Source organism: Dermacentor andersoni, chromosome 5, assembly GCF_023375885.2.
Source record: "Dermacentor andersoni chromosome 5, qqDerAnde1_hic_scaffold, whole genome shotgun sequence".
Classification (NCBI taxonomy): domain Eukaryota; kingdom Metazoa; phylum Arthropoda; class Arachnida; order Ixodida; family Ixodidae; genus Dermacentor; species Dermacentor andersoni.
Window position 1 is genome coordinate 18,089,125 of NC_092818.1, and position 14,286 is coordinate 18,103,410.

At 50.0% G+C, this 14,286-nt stretch overlaps 1 protein-coding gene across 1 annotated transcript in view; it reads left to right on the forward strand.

The window, feature by feature from the left end:
- The first annotated feature begins 406 nt into the window (after positions 1 to 406).
- rdx (BTB/POZ and MATH domain-containing protein rdx) overlaps positions 407 to 14,286 on the forward strand; it is a 213,466-nt gene continuing 199,586 nt past the window's right edge. Inside the window, exon 1 of the mRNA XM_050177404.2 lies at positions 407 to 479. The gene's annotated coding sequence lies outside the window, so the exon portion shown is untranslated. The remainder of the gene's footprint in view (positions 480 to 14,286) is intronic.

Genomic DNA, 14,286 nt, shown 5'->3' on the forward strand with positions numbered 1-14,286 from the left:
AGAGGACCTCCTTTACCGGCTGTATTGTTTTGCTCCCTGGGAGAATACAACCGGTAACAGAGGTTCCTCGACATGAGACCGATGCACATGTGGTATTCGCCCCATTAGTGTAGTAGGACATTTGAGTGCAGCGCGTTGATTATGCAACGAAACTTGCGTCGAACGTGACCAAGTGCGAATATTGCAATTGACATTCGGTATGCTAGTGCGTTTTCTATGAACCGAGGGGCGTTTATGGCTGTTCCTAAGTGTTGGTGCATACAAGGACGATATTGGGGACAGCGCTTTAGAACAACACGGACAGCAGCGACACGGTATCTGCTTATGCATCTTTTTTTTCTTTATCGTCTGTTCTAATTCTGTTTGAACCATATGCTGATGCGGGTGCTGGTTTTGTTTCTTGCAGCGCAACCTCGTCTTTCTCGCTTCCTGAAGTTGGTCGAAGAACTCGCTCGAACAGCGCGCCGACGGGAACAGACGTGAGTATGCGCATGTCTCTTCTTGTCAATGACGTCATGCCTGGCGTAAACCCATCGCGTGTTGCCGCGCGGAAACGTCCGCTGCTAAACGTCGCAGAAGGTGACCATCTCTGTCCTTCTCTCCGCGGTGCCTGTGCCAGCGAACGGGCACGTTAGCCAAATAATCAAATCGCGTCTGCTTGGTTGTTCGCGCATGGCCTCCGAGATTGCGCGCGCACGGAGTCCTTGCGGACGGGATCTCGAAGGCCATGGCTCGTATAACTTTGTTGGGCCTGGCGGCACTACGCGTAGCGAAACATGTAATCACTGCTGCAGTAAATGTGATCCCTGCTGCCATTCTTTTCTGTCAACGACTACGCTAAAGAAACAGCCAGAAGGTAGATACCTTATGTAGCCGCTGCGAATCCCCTGAGAAAAATTCAACTGGATGGCACAGATAAAAGGCTTGCTGATCTAGGTGCAGCACGTGACGATAGTGAGACTGCAAATGCAAGAAGGGACGCATCTAAGATGCGTAAATAATTACGTGTACCAGCTGCAGTCACTGTACGTCGAGAGCGTGAAAGTGCTCGTCGTGAGCAACAAGTGCGCTTCGTGAATGTGAAAAAACTTCATTTTCGTTGCCATATTTTTTCCAAGAGGGTGCGTGGAAGCATAATTGAAAATTAGGCAAACATTTTTATCGACTGTCAAAATCCGCATATAAAAAAGAAACGCGGAATTCGTTGACATGTGCCTTTCATCCGTTAGAACAACTGTTTCGCATCTAAACATGCCTATGATCCGTCGTATCAGGCGGGAAACTTGCTAAAGCGACAACAGTGTATTAGGTGCGGGTCTGTGACTGGTCGTCATCCAAACATGTGCGATTGAGCCTTTGTGTGTAGAATCGATCTTGCTTTTTACGATTGTACATTCGTTCTTTTTGTTCGTACAATTATGTCCCCAGCCAGATATGTTCATAATTAGACTCATCCACAATAAGCGATTCTGCAGAAAAGAAGGTCGCTGTTAAGTTATTAGAATCATTGCATTCATGTGGTCGCTACATCGTTTGTTCTTGTTTAAGTTTCCCTTCAGTTAGGGTCTGCATGTACCTTTTTGTTTATCACCTGCCACGTCGTGAGACCGCTATAGTTTTCTTTCTTAGCATTTTCCAGACAGTGATACTCGTGTTCCGAATAAGACTCGGTGAATTGCGTGATCCGAACATCAACGTTTTGGTGCCTCGGTCATGTCGGTCTTTCTTGGTGACGCGATTACTTGATCAACTTCAGCTTTTTCTAAACTGCGCCAAGTCAGTGGCCTACCTCTGTCCTCTCACAACTTCAGACATGAAATTGTCAGCCCCGCTTACAAGCGTGTCGTTGTGCTCAGTGACGCTCATTGCTCTGACAATAGGGGAGCACAGGCGAGCATATTAGCGAAATGTTGCCTAGATCATTATAGCGACTTGAACGCCACCAGAGAGACTACGCTTTCCAAATACGGCTTCCAGAACGAAACCCTGTGGGCCTAGTGTGATCACAGAAGTGGTTGCCTCTAGGAGGACGCTTTGGGGAAGCCGGGAACATGGCTGCAACACTCCGGGTGCAGTTGTAGATGTAGCGTGTTTTCGATACGCAGCTCTTTCAGTGTGAGGCTAATCCATTCATTGCAGTCTCGTATACGCTGTGCTTTGTGGCAAATGTGTCAACTTTTCCTGGAACGCTACCGCAACCCTCTAGCCACACGGCGTCACTAAGTCTACTGTGTCCTTATTACAATGCGCCACGTCCGCCACTCAGCGTCGCGGGATTGCCGAGATGAGTTCGACGAACCAGGCTTTATGACTGAACACGCCACCGCCGATCTGGTCTGCCGCGAGCGGGGGAGTTGCCGAGGTAACGTCTACGGAGGCTCCTTTCCACGCGCCTTTCAAGACGCAAGACAATGTAGCACCTGCGGCCGCGCTGCGGGGGTCAGCTCGGGGAATAAGATGTGCCTTTCCTGACGTAAGCCCCGAGCGCTGCGAAGACCGTCATGACGTCGGTGGGGGCCGCGAACCTGTGCGGAAGTGTGTGTGTGTCCCTCCCGCAGAGAGGCGACTCGTCTACTGGTCGAACGTTTCCCTCACCTAGGGATCGAGGGAGGACCGAGTGTTTATAAACCGCTGTTGTGCGGCTCCTCAGTGTACTTCCTCTGGCAGTCATGCTAGACTGATGAACTGCAACGTCCTTATGTAGATATTGTAAATAAACCCATATTCCTCGTTCTCGATGAGAAGCAGTCCTTGCCTTCAACAACGTCCTCAGCGTGGATAAGTTGGACGACGGCATGGGCCAGCTACCATCTAATTCATACCCGACTCCAATCTTGACAACTGGTTGCGAGTGGTGGGATTGACCTCCCAATCCTCACAGCGGGAAGACGCCTGACGGCGCGAGCCTTCACGACAGGAGGGCAGGATGCGGTGATGGTGTTCTGTAGAAGGAAATGACGTTTAGTTCTGCAACACCTGAGGGAGCACCGCGAAGCGTCGCCAGGGGAGAGGGAGCGGGAAGGAAAAGCAGACAGAGAAAGAGGGAGATTGCGTGCAGAAGAGCACAGGTGCCGGTCCTGAGGAAAGGGGCCATCGTTGAGGCGGGCGCTCACAAGGTGACCATGCCACTTGCATCTGCAAACTTCTGCATGCTTCGCAGTGCGGAGAGTTGGGGACGCACTGGGGCATAGCAGGTCAGTCTATGTAGCCGGCGGAAGGCCGTGGCGTCTTTAGCTGGCGCTGGCGACTACGGAGCGTTCTTGCGCCAAAGATGTGCAGGCACGGAGAATGTGCTCCAGAGTCTCGGGGTCCCCGGACCTCTTGCAGGCAGGTGATGTGGCGCTGCCCTTGGCGTATAGCCGGGCCGCCGTCCAGCTGCAGCCAGTCGGTAAACGCAGGAGCGTGGAATGCGTCGCTGTGGCTAGATGGATAAATCATGGGGTTTTACGTGCCAAAACCACTTTCTGATTATGAGGCACACCGTAGTGGCGAACTCCGGAAATTTCGACAAGCTGGGTCTTTTTAACGTGCACCTAAATCAAAGTACACGGGTGCTTTCGCATTTCGCCCCTATCGAAATGCGGCCGCTGTGGCCGGGATTCGATCCCGCGACCTCGTTCGTGTTCAGCAGCCCAACACCATAGATACTGAGCAACAACGGCGGGTGGCTAGATGGGTAGGTGTGCCGACCGGCATAGTTCGCTGATTCTCCGCGTCGTGACAACAGGAGTGGCGGTGCGGTCAGGGGCCTGTCCGGAAACGCGCGTCGTTTGCTACTGAGTCAGATGTTATATTTAATATATAATTGGTTTTCACAGTACAACCTGAGAGAAAATGGTTATATTGAGTTATATTGAAAAGCGCGATGTTTCTTGCTGGAATGAGTTCATTTATAACCTCTGTCAACACGCTGACGGCATGGTGCGCTGAGCTCGCGGTCATGATAGTTCTCCGGTTCCTGTAATTAACCTGGAAGTCGAAGGATTGAACTATATGCTGTCGGTGATGTCTGCGAATACCAAGCTTTTCAGGCTTCGAGTCAGAGTGAAAGTGTTCCTGCACAGAAGAAAACTAGCCGGAGGGCACCACTTCATTTGCATCGCATTGTAAGTTCGGCTGCAAACATGCAAGCCACGGGCAGAAGTATCACTTATGTTGAGGCCACGAGACCCAAAACTTTCTGAGAAACGGAAGCTTGCACATCGCCGTGCTGAGAAAATGTTTCAACCGCATTAGTCGCGTGCGAGCGCCATTCCGAGGAGAGAGAGAGCGACAGAAGAAAGAAGAGAGGCAAGGAGGTTAACCAGATGGGAAGATCCGGTTTGCTACCCTACGATGGGGAAAGAGGGGAGTAGGAGGTAAAGTGATAGTAAAGTAGAGATAAAGAAAGAAAGGAGCATAGACATACAATCACAGTCAGTCACTGTCACCGCATACCGTCACCGCTGTCGGGCGCATACCGACGCATACCGTCACCGCATGCGTCGCATTGAACTATAAATGCCTTTGTGTAGTCTGGCGCGCGAAGCACAGGACGAGAAACCAATAGCGTTTTCAAACTTCGGAAAGCGTTCTCTTTGTCCTTATCCCAGTGTACGCTACGCGGTGCTCCCTTTCGGAGAGTGTCCGTTAATGGACCAGCCATTGCGAGTAATTCGGAATGTACCGTTGATAGTACCCCACAAGTCCCAAAAATGAACGAAGGTCTGTTTTCGTGCGCGGCTGAGAAAATTCTCCAATCGTAGCTATTTTCAGCTCGGCCGGCCGTCTCGTGCCCTGACCGACAACATGGCCCAGGTAAGTAACCTCCGAACAACCAAACTTACACTTTTCCGCTTTCATCGTTAAGCCGGCTTCCCTCAACCGTGAGAACACCTGTTTGAGGTACGATACGTGTTGTTCCCAGCTGTCCGAAAAAATTGCTACATCATCAAGATAGGGCAAGGCGAACTTCTGCAAGTCTTTTAGGACAATATCCATTAACTTAGAGAAGCTAAACGGCGCGTTCTTCAGCCCGAAGCTGAGTGCGAGAGGGCGAAAAGTGCCTACAGGTCAGATGAATGCGGCATAGCGGCTGGCACTTTCTGAAAGGGGAACTTGCCAGTACCCCCGCACGAGATCTATAGTTGAAATGTATTTAGCAGCGCTAACTCTTTCAATTAGTTCCTCAATGTTTGGTATCGGGTACAACTGATCCCTAGTGATGGCATTTAACTTCCTGTAGTCAACACACGGACGAGGGTCCTTGTTAGGGGTTTCTACCAGTATTAGCGGTGACGTGTAGTCACTCTCAGCGGACTCGATAACTCCCAACTCTAGCATGCGCTGTATCTCTGACTCCATAATTTCTCTCTGTGTTGGCGACACCCTGTAAGGCTTTGATCTTACGGGTTCGGTTGATGTCAGCTCTATTTCATGCGTTATTGGAGACGTTTAGCGTGTCCGCTATTCCGGCGAACCGGGGCGGTTTGGGCGGATTACCGGATGGTCGGGGGCGTAAACGTGAGTGGCCACATTGGTGGCGCCAGCTGGTAGTGCAATGCTCAACCACCCGAACACAGAGCCAATTACTATATTCTTCTTAGCTGGGGTGTAAGTTTTCGACAGTGGCATAATTGTGAACACAATTACGCCGCTGCCGAACATTTCCACCAGCAGCGAAGCGGAACAAAGTTGGTTACTGCAATTTTAGCTCTGTATTTGTCTGATTGAGCTCTACAACACCAGGCGGCTGCACCGCTCCTTCCGATCACGTTTACGGCCCCGACCATCCGGTAATCCGCCCAAACCGCCCTGGTTTGCCGGAATAGCGGACACGTTAAAGTCTCTATTAGTTCGGTTCTACCTCGCCGATCGCTCAATCAGTCGAGATATTCCCCTAACACCCCTTTTAGCTCATTTAGCTGCTCTGGTAAGAGCGTGCGAGCTTACCGCATGTTGTACTACTTCTTCTAGGCTGATTTCAGAGTTTGAGGTCGCCTTATACTCCTTAAACTTGGTAGTAGTGCCATCCTGCTCTTTGATGGTATAGTACAACTTATATATATAGTTGTATAGTTGTACTCCAAGAGTACAACTTCTCCGTTAGATATAAGAATGGAAAGTTGCATAGCAATGCGGATGGTTTGAGCAGGCTAATTTGAATTCTGCGTTTGAGGGTCCCGCCTAAATTTTAGGGTTACTAGTGCTAATTTTATTAAGCTAAGAAGATCCCCTCTCATTTAGCAGGATTCCCTCCATGATTGCTGAATTTGTCAGCAGGAATTTGCTTCAGAAATTGGCATAGCGAAATGCAGCATCTTTTGTTTCTGCACTTCTGTTGTTTTTTTTTTTTTGAAGCCTAGCGAGTCTAAAGTGAGAGCCAATGCACGTCATCTCGGCGCAGAGCCGTGTGGTGGGGTTCATTTTGCAGTTGCCTGTCCTTGTTGGATGTTTTGGGGCGGTGACATCAATACACAAGTGGTCGCTGCGAGCCAAGACATCAATCCCCCCCTGACCACCTGCGTTCTCTTCCTGCCTAGCGGTTGTCAGCGCTAGACAGTCGAGATTTTTCGGGCCATGGAGGCGCTGTTAAGAATGGCGAACTGCAAGGAAAAATTGCCACCCAATTACGACTGGGGGACAAGGCGCGCATCCCCCACTCTCCGTCGCTGCAGCTAGACTGCGTTCGAAGAAGCGGGCTTTGTGCTGAAAACCGCCTCCATCCACGAGCCCCATCTCCGTTGTGACGAAACGGGTTCGACGGACGAACTATTGTGCCCGAGGTCCCCAGCGCGAACCTGATTTCGCTACGCATGAGCAAGCCGCGGCGGGACAACGAGCTACCCAGAATGTCTCCGAGCTTCCCGGAACGACTCCCCTCTGTCGTCGGCTCCAGTCCTTCGCACCTGTGTGTTTGCGTGTGTGTGTGCGTCACCTTGTCGCGGGAGGCGGCTAGTTTTGCGATGACGAAACGAACATTCGCTGCCTTGTATCGCCGAAGGACCGAGCGTTTAAAAACGGCTGTTGGGCGGAGGCTCGACACACTTCTCTCGTGCAGTCAGGTTGGACTGACACACTTTCTCTTGAGCAGTCATGTTGGACTGACACTCTTTTTCTTAAGCAGTCATCTTAGACTGATTTAATTTCTGTAAATAAACCCATTTTCCTCGTTCTCGATGAGAAGCAGTTCTTCCCTTCATCAACGTCCTCAGCGTGTTTAAGTTGGACGACGGCATGGGCCAGCTACCTTCGAATTCATGCCGGACTCCAATCTTGGCAACGGATCTCGAGCGATGGGATTGAGCCCCCAATCCTGACACTGTGTGGTGTAATTTAACTCAGCTGTCATCATTCTGTTGCTCCGCTGCCAGTGACTCTCTGTCCTCACGTAAGAGCTGATCAAAGTTCTTTGAGGCCAGTGATAGTAACGACCCTGTCTCGCTTGCGAGTGCATCACTGGGCTCTTCCTGCAGGGGTGAACTTTGACACCCTAGCGATACGCTCTCGTTGAGCTGGTCAGCTGGCGGGCTTTCGTCGACCGTTTTTTCATCCCTCGAGCCTAGCTCGGATTCGGTTATTGAAGTTATCTCTTTTGCTGCTTCCGCTGGAGCAGCTGCTGCATTTTCAGCTGGAAGCGACGCGATTTTACGAGCTTGGCTTCTCGTCAATGCCTGTCCTACGCCCTCTCCTAGTTGAAGCCCTTTTGCACGCAGTAACCGATTCGAACGATTCGAAAAATCTGAGGGTACTGCAGTGACAAAAATTTGGAAACTGGAGCCTCGGTCGCTAGCTCCCCGAACGGTCCACTGATTTTGACTTTGCCCATGGGCAGACACACGCTGTGTTCTTCTACAACCTGTTTGATCCATGCTACTTCTCCGGTGAAGTCATCTACCGTCACGTAAGACGGATGGACAATGTCATTGTGGCAGCAGTGTCTCTTAGCACCCTGCACGGTTTGCCATTAACTTGCAAGTCGTGAAGATATGGGCTTAAAAGTTCCACATTCTCGTCTTTTTCATCTACGTAGGAAATAACTACGCTAGGCTTTCCGCAGTTCACAGCGATATGTCCCAATTTGTGGCACTTATAGCAGCGGATCGGTCTAAAAGATTCGAATTTTCTTTTCTGCTCTTTTTGTACGGTTTCGCCGTTAAGTTTCTCCTCGCTCTTTTCTGCGGGCTTTTCCTCCACTTCTGCAGGCTCTGATCGTCTAGTCTGCGAACCCCTTTCGAACGGAAATGCTTTCCGCGGTCCATTCCGACCGTCCCATGTGCCGGCCGCGGCGTTCAGCTTTCTACGCGTGGCGTACTTTTCGGCTAATTCCGCCGCCCTTTCCACAGTGTTTACATTTCCTCTGTCTTGCACCCACAACTTCACAGATGGTGCGATGCTTTTGTAAAACTGCACTGGACACATGCATTCTATGATCCTGTCTCTGCTCTCGTACGCTTCCGCGCTTTTCAGCAACTCGACTAGGTTTGCCTTTAAGCTATATGCAAACTCCGGATACCCCTCGCTATCTTTTTGGCCTGTGCTCCTAAACCGTTGCCGAATAGCTTCAGCTGAAAGGTGGTATTTCTTCAGGAGACTAGCCTTAACTTTCGCATAATCACATGCATCCTGTGCCCCGAGTCTGGTGATTACTTCCGCCGCCTCACACGGCAACATAGACAGCAACCACTGTGGCGATGTACTCGGACCGAAGTTCATCTTCTCGCAAGTCCTTTCAAAAGTGCATAGGAACAAGCCTATGTCGGTCCCGACCTCAAATGGCTTTAATAGCCTTTCCATGCGGTATGATTCTGCCTCACTTGATCGTCCCAGAGCCCCTTCACTTCCTTGAGACAACTCCAAACGTTTGCTTTCGAGTTCAAGTTGCATTTTTCTTAACTCGCGATCTTTATCGCGTTCCTCTCTCTCTCTGTCCCGTTTCTCTCTTTTTTTCAGAAGTTCCAACCCCATTTCAGTTTCTTCCTCACTGGCCTGTTCGGAAATTAGCTCCAATGATTGCGCTTTTAGCATTTCTTTGCGTACATCTACGCCCAGTTCCTCACCAACAATCAACAATTCGTCTCTCAGCAGTGTCCTTAACTCCATGATTGCTGCTTTACTGTCTTGGTACTGCTCGCTAAAAATACCTGGGAAAGCACAACCTAGCTAATACCCAACAATCTAGCTTCCCTACTATTCTAAACAGAACAACCACAAAATGAAGCCTAGAGAGTCAAAGCAAGAACCAAGCACTCACCGCAGACACAGCGCCACGTCGCGAAGTCCGTCTCACCGCTGTCAGCCAGTTTTCGGGATTGGGAGGTCAATCCCATCATTCGTAACCAGTTGTCAAGATTGGAGTCGGGCATGAATTAGATGGTAGCTGGCCCATGCCGTCGTCCCACTTATCCACACTGAGGACGTTGTTGAAGGGAAGGAGTGCTTCTCATCGAGAACGAGGAATATGGGTTTATTTACAGTATATACATAAGGACGTTGCAGTTCATCAGTCTAGCACGACTGGGAGAGAAAGTACACTGAGCAGCCGCACAACAGCGGTTTATAAACACTCGGTCCTCCCTCGATCCCTAGGTGAGGGAAACGTTCGATCAGTAGACGAGCCACCTTTAGAGCGGGAGGGCTTCCGCATCGGTTTCACGGACCCCATCGAGGGAAGACGGACTTCTCAGAACTCGGGGCATTCGTCAGGAACGGTGCGTGGGAAGGGGCCTCCAAAGGCGTTCCCTCGGGACGTCCCTTGCTCACGTGTTCAGTCACAAAGCCTGGTTCGTCAAACTCACCCTGGCAATCCCGCGACGGAGAGTCGAGGACGCGACGTATTGGCCTCCGGACACAGTAGACTTAGTGACGCCGTTTGGCTAGAGGATGATGGTGGCTTTCCAGGAAAAGTCGACGCCATTGTCGCACCTGGCTGGCAAAACTTGCACCTCAGCAGGCCCTTCTTAACACCGCACAGCACAGTAGCACTTGCAGCACTGTAAACATGTGTTCAAGTTACAGCCGCTTGTCCAATTCTCTTACCCTTAAAAACTGCAACAGTGCCTTCGTCGCCCTCCGCGGCGATGGCCTTGTGATGTCGGCATTCTAGAATAAGTTCTTCTGTTAGAGTTCTTTGGTCAAAGCGCGTATCGCGATTGGGAGCGATCGTCTCTGTAGATTGTAGCGAGGCGAGTCACAGGGAAGATGTTGAAGAATCTCCTCGCTACGACAGTCATCACACGAGGCGTCGTCGCCCCATCCGATTGGGAATGCAAAAGACTTGGTAAAGGCCACCCCTAGCCATATTCGATAAAGCAGGATAGCTTCGCGACGGCAGAGTCCAGCTGCGATTGAAAGGCGTAGAGAGGACTCTAGGTTGTGCAACGGGTTGTTTTGAAAACTGCTGGGTCCCACAAGGAGAACATGATATCACGGGTGAGCATTCGAAGTTTTCGAGCGGCATCTGTCCTTGATAACGGTATCGGCTTCTCTTCGTTACCTTGAAGAACCGACCGAGCAGCGTTATCGGCGTTGTTAAGAATGGCGAGCTGCAATGCGGGATTGCCACCCAATTACGACTGGGGAACAAGACACGCATCCCCCACTCTCCGTCGCTTCAGCTAGGATGCGTTCGATGAAGCGGGCTTTGTGCTGAAAACCGCCGCCACCACTCTAGCCCCATCGCCGTTGTGACGGAATGAGTTCGTCGGACGAACTATTGTGCCCGAACTCCCCAGCGCGTACCTGATCTGCTACGCGTGCGTGAGCTGCCGCGGGAAGGCCGTTTTTTGTTGCTTCTCACGCGCCGGCCAGCACACAGGACAACGAGCTACCCAGAATGTCTCCGAGGTACTCGGAACGGCTCCCCTCTGACGTCGGCTCCGGACATCGGAATGTGTGTGCCTTTGTGTGCGTAAACTGTTCTGCGGGGCGGCGGCGAAATTACAAGGAGTAAACGAACGTTCGCGTGACCTTGTATCGCCGGCGGACCGAGTGTTTAAAAACGGCTGTTGTGCGGATGCTCGACACACTTCTCTTGAGCAGTCATGTTGGACTGACACTCTTTTTCTGAAGCAGTCATGTTAGACTGATATAAATATTGTAAATAAACCCATATTCCTCGTTCTCGATGAGAAGCAGTTCTTCCCTTCATCAACGTTCTCAGCGTGGATAAGTTGGACGACGGCATGGGCCAGCTACCTTCGAATTCATGCCGGACTCCAATCTTGACAACGGACCACGAGCGATGGGATTGAGCCCCCAATCCTGACAGCGTGTTCGTTCGCTATGATGCCGCAGTGACTTGGAAGCCACTGAAATATCTCGGGGTGTCCTTTCTCAGTACAGGTATGGATTAGTTCTCTTACCAGTTGTTCGTGTGGCCCACGTCGCAGGGCCGATAGCAAAGACTGCAGTGCTGCCTTCGAGTCGCCTAATATTGACCATCTTCGAGGTTGTTCTTGGCTGACGAGACGAAGTGAGCTGCAAGTTCCGCAGCCGTCGTTGTAGTGGGGTGACACGTCTTGAAACTGATGATGGTGGCTTTCGCTGGGAGAACCACTGCTCCAGGGAAACACTGGAGAGTTGCCGATCCATCAATATGAATATGTATGTGGTCGCGATACCTCTCGTGCAAAAGGAGCAGAATTATTTGTTTGAGAGCAGGTGATGACAGCTCAGATTTTTTCCCGATTCCTGGTACGGTGAGGTGCACTGCAGCTCGAGCCAAACACCATGGAGGATTCGATGGCTTAGTTGTGGGGGTGAAGCCTGATGGAAGGCGGGTGTAATAATCCGAAATCGTAATACAAAATGATGTCTGCGGTCTTTCTGACGGTAGTGTTGCCAGATGATGGGAACGGGCACGGGCAAAGTGCCTAATGTGCACTCTCAACACTTCCACCGCAATGTGTGTTAGTATGCATGGGTTGGTCTCGGGCGATTACAATAGTCACCACTGTCGATGTCCATATTGGCAGACCAAGACGAACTTTGAGAGCCCGAACTTGAATAGTCTGTAGAGCACGAAGATTTGTCTGGCAAGTGTTGGTCAGCACGGGCAAACTGTATCTCAAGACGCCCAGAAAAAGAGTCGTGTACAATTCCATCATTGCATGCACTGACATTCCCCAAGTCTTTCCGCCTCAAGTCTTTTCATTGGGCGTATTGTGCAGATTCCGAGGGTGCATCTGCGAGTCATGAGTAGCACTGTTCCTTCGATGCTGCCCGACACTCCAGCTGAAGAAAACTCGCCGCAGAAAGAGCAAGCAAGACTTCGACGGGATGCCGGTCGCTAAAATGATCCTGAAGAGACAGCGAGCCAAACTTGCGAACGCGCTTCTTGCAGATAGGATGCGAATGAAAAATGACGCGTGTTGAACACGTGAAGGATGAGTGTTTGCACGCAAGTGAGGTTGTGAACCTGTTGAAGGACGGTCGGCAGAATGATTCGGTGTGAGAAGCTTGAAAACGTTTTGGCAAGTACGACAACAAATATCAACTGCCGTATAGCAGAATAAAATTCAGATTCAAGTGCAGCGGCCGCGCAGTTCGCGAGAAAATGACTGCTGTGTGCACTGCAGCTGGCAGACTTCCTTTCATCCAGTCTTCTGCACTGGTCGCTTGTTAGCAGCGCAAACTTGAACTCACACACAGCATCACCAAGCTAATCGATTGCTCGCCTGCACAGGAGCAAGAACTTTGTTCCTGAGCGTAGACGAGAAAAGAAAAAGCACCTTGTTCTACGCAGCATGTATTGTGAGCGCTGTGACATATGCAGTGCCGTGTATCATTTCAGGCTATAGTTTGCCGTAAAAGCTTGGCGTTGCTGGTTCACGCGTGCGACTATGCTATCACAGTCGATGGTCCTATATACGTGTACGACCATCGAGCGTCCAAACTATTAGTTTGCATGCTACAAGCTGCTACTATAATCGTAGACCATACAGTTAATCTTACATAATCAAACATGGTAAGAAACAGCTGTTTATTTATACTGCAAACGTGTACAGCTCGACACCAATTACTGTACGTCTCTTTTGTATATAGCACCCATACGGGCAAAGAACTAAAGCCAGGAAGTAACTTTGTGTGAATATCAATAATCGTTGCCTAATTATCACCTGAAAAAAGAAAACGATTTCCATAACCTAATTAATCAGCGTCCTGACCCCTACATACATGTGGGTGATTTTAATGCCCACAACATGATGTGGGGAGATGCGCTATGCGACGCGAGAGGTAGATTAATTGAAAATTTTCTTTTGACCTCTAGTGGCCTACTTGTTTAATAAGAAGGAGCCGATGTATTACAGTGTCCAACACAACACATATTCAGCAATAGATCTAACAATCGGTTCTTCTTCTCTTCTGCCTCACCTAGAATGGTCCGTGATCAATAAATTGTATGGAAGTGGCCACTTCGCTGTAATTTTAAACCTGAAAACTCTGCATGAGAACCCTCCGAATATTCCTTGATGGAAATTAGCATCGGCGGATTGGGATCATCTTAAAGAATCATCTTATTTACCACCAGATTTTATAAATAATTTTACTATAGATGATGCCGTTGCATATCTTACCGCTTTTATATTGATTCAGCCGAGACGTTTATCCTGCAGACGAATGGTGGTTCACTAAGAAGACGTGTTCCCTGGTGGAACGAAGACTGTCGAGAGGCGCGAAAGAGACAGAACAAGGCATGGGGCGTATTTGCGCAGATCGTCTAATGCCGAAAATCTAATTCACTTTGAACAAATTAAATCACTGGGAAGGTGGACACGACGTCAGGCAAAGAGAGAAAGCTGGGTGAGCTTCTGTCCGGCATTTATTCATACACGCAGGAGGCAAAAGTGTGGAATGGCTGGAGAAAGCTACAAGGGCAACAAATCCATCCGTTGCCTCTGGTGAACGACCAAGGGGATACCTTGCAAGACCAGGCAGACTCTCTTGGGGAACACTTTGAGCGTGTGTCGAGCTCAATACACTATTCTGAATCTTTCCTTAAATACAAAGAAATAGAAGAACTTAAGCCATTCGCACGTGAATGCAGACACGACGAAGCGTATAACCGGCCGTTCAGTATTGCCGAGTAGAGAGCTGCTTTGATCTCATGCAAGAGCACTGCACCGAGACCTGACCGAGTCATGTATGACATGATCAAAAACTTGCACACTGACACACAAATTACACTACTTGCACTCTTTAACACTATTTGGGCTGCCGGATACCTTCTACACGCACGGAAAGAAGCAATTGTGGTCCCTGTTTTGCAGCAGGGGAAAGACCCATCCCTGGCGGCAAGCTATCGCG